This window comes from Callospermophilus lateralis, chromosome 4, assembly GCF_048772815.1.
Source record: "Callospermophilus lateralis isolate mCalLat2 chromosome 4, mCalLat2.hap1, whole genome shotgun sequence".
Lineage (NCBI taxonomy): Eukaryota > Metazoa > Chordata > Mammalia > Rodentia > Sciuridae > Callospermophilus > Callospermophilus lateralis.
The window spans coordinates 97,018,721-97,021,559 of record NC_135308.1 but is presented as its reverse complement, the minus strand read 5'-3'; positions in this window follow the sequence as shown (position 1 = coordinate 97,021,559).

Below are 2,839 nucleotides of genomic sequence, written 5' to 3'. Positions count from 1 at the left end.
CACTAGCTATACACAAATAACGGAAATATAAAGTAGAAAATAATATGTACCTTTGGGGCTGGGGATGTGGCTCAAGTGGTAATGCGTTCGCCTGGCATCCACGGGGCACTGGGTTCCTCAGCATCACATAAAAAAAATAAAATAACGATGTTGTGTCCACCGAAAAACTAAAAAATATATATATACATATATATGTATATATGTATATATATATATATATATTTTTTTAATTCTCTCTCTCTCTCAAAAAAAAAAAAAAAGAAAGAAAGAGAAAAGAAAATAATATGTACCTTGAAAGGTGCTGACAAGGTTACAAAGAGTTGAAAGGAGCAGTATACAGTGGCATGCATCTGTAATTCCAGCTACTTGGCAGGATGGTGGCTGAGGCAGGAGGATCACAGGTTCCAGGCCAGCCTGGGCAATTGAGCAAAACCTATCTTGTGGCTCAAGTGGTAGCACGCTCACCTGGCAGCACCACATAAGAATAAAATAATGATATTATGTCTGCCTAAATAAATAGAAAAAGAAAAAGGTCTGAGGATTTAGTTCAGTGTTAGAATACTTGGTTAGAATACTTGGCTGGCATGTGCAAGGTCCTGGGTTCAATCCCCAGTCCTGAAACAAACAAACAAAAAGAGTTGAGAGGAGGAAAATATGACTGTTTAAGAGATTAGGGCCAAAGTCCATGGAGTGAAGTGGAATGAATTCTGAATGAACCAGGTCAAAAGTAGTTTCTTATCTCACCTCCTCCACTAAACAATGACACAGGAGACCCTGAATAGGCTTCACAACTGCAAAGGCACATTTTTTCATATGTAAATAACAAAGCTTAGCCATCAAAGGATTACTGTGAAGATTTTAAACAACAAAATGAGATAGAGCACGTGGAAGCATATAGAATAATGCTGGTTGCAGAGTTAACAATCAATAAACTATAATTTCATCTGAACTTGAGCTGGCATTTGAGTCAGGCTTTGAATGATGGAGAGGATTTAAACATTCAGAGAAGAAAGGGAAAGTAATTCTGGATAGAGGGAAGAAAGAAGAGCTTTTATGTGCTCCTTGATTTTATATCCATTTTTATAAGCAGGTACTATGCATATGAGCAGGTATTTATAAGGTACTTTGGAAGCTTTAAAGTTAAATGAGATGAGGATCTTGGATTCAAGAAACTAACAGTTACCTCAGTACTTCCTTTGCTAAACTAATAAGGACAATTCTTTTTTTCTTCTTAAATACAGGGGTACTCCATAACTGAGCTATATCCCAGTTGTTTGAATTTCCCAGGCCGGCCTCAAAACTGCAATCCTCCAGTCTCTGCCTCCTGAGCCAAAGGGATTAGTGGCGTTCACCGATAGGACACTTTTTTTGGGGGGGAGGGTACTGTGGATTGAACTCAGCACCACGCAACCACATCCCTATTTTGTATTTTATTTAGAGACAGAGTCTCACTGAGTTGCTTAATGCCTTACCATTGCTGAGGCTGGCTTTGAACTCGTGATCCTCCTGTCTCAGTTTCCCCAGCCACTGGGATTACAGGCATGCAAAACCGGCTCCAACTGGACACTTTTTAAAAAGTAGTGTTTGGGCTGGGGATGTGGCTCAAGTGGTAGCGCGCTCGCCTGGCATGCGTGTGGTCCGGGTTCGATCCTCAGCACCACATACAAACAAAGATGTTGTGTCTGCCGATAACTAAAAAATAAATATTAAAATAAAAAAATAATAAAAAGTAGTATTGCTTATATTTCTAATATGCTACATGTGGATTCACCCAACCCCGATACTGGGGATTGAACTCAGGGCCTCACACATGCTATAATGCTATGCAAGTGTTCTACCATTGAGCTGCATCCCCAGCATACATGTATCTCAATAGCTGTTTTTCTACTTTAAAATCCTTTATATTAAGATGGGTACAGTGGCTCACATCTGTAATCCCAGCAGCTCAGAAGATTGAGGCAGGAGGATTTCCAAACCAGCCTCAGCAATGGTGAGGCGCTAAGCAACTCAGTGAGACCCTGTCTCTAAATAAAATACAAAATAGGGCTGGGGATGTGGCTCAGGGCTTGAGTGCCCTTGAGTTCAATCTCTGGTACCAAAAAAGAAAAAACAAATTATATATATATATATATATATATATACACACACACACACACACACACACACATACACACACACATATACATATATATGTAAATATACATAGTATTATAAATATAATTGATGCTCATGAAAGTTCAAAGAAGACAAATTGCTATAGTCTGGCTGAGCAAAATAACCGGGAGGTGACAAGCAACTTGAAGGGTGAAGCGGGAACTGCTTTATTGCAGGGGAACTCAGCCGGAACTGAGCAGGAACTCAAGGTAGCGGGAACCCAAGGTAGCGGGAACCCAAGGTAGCAGGAACCGCTTTATTGCGGAACAGCAAAGGTATATATACCTAACTGATTACTCAGCATCATCTAGATACAGCAGTCAGCCAATAAGGAATCCCCACCATCTTAATGGCTCCGTGGCGTTGCCTCACAAACCACTCCTCCTAGCAAACTGCCAGGCACCATCTTGACTTGATTTGCGGTCCCCAACAGCAAATTATAAAATAAATGCCACTACTCCCACTTTATTTCTCATTGCTATCCTCAGAAGTAACTGATTACCACTGTGGTATGTCTTCTTTTTGTAATCACTTTTTACATATGTGCCAACAGATGACATATATATATATATATATATATTTTTTTTTTTTTTTTATTTTTATTTTTTTTTTGGTACTGGAGATTGAACCTTGGGGTGCTTAACCACTGAGCCACATCCCCAACCCTTTTTTATATTTTATTTTG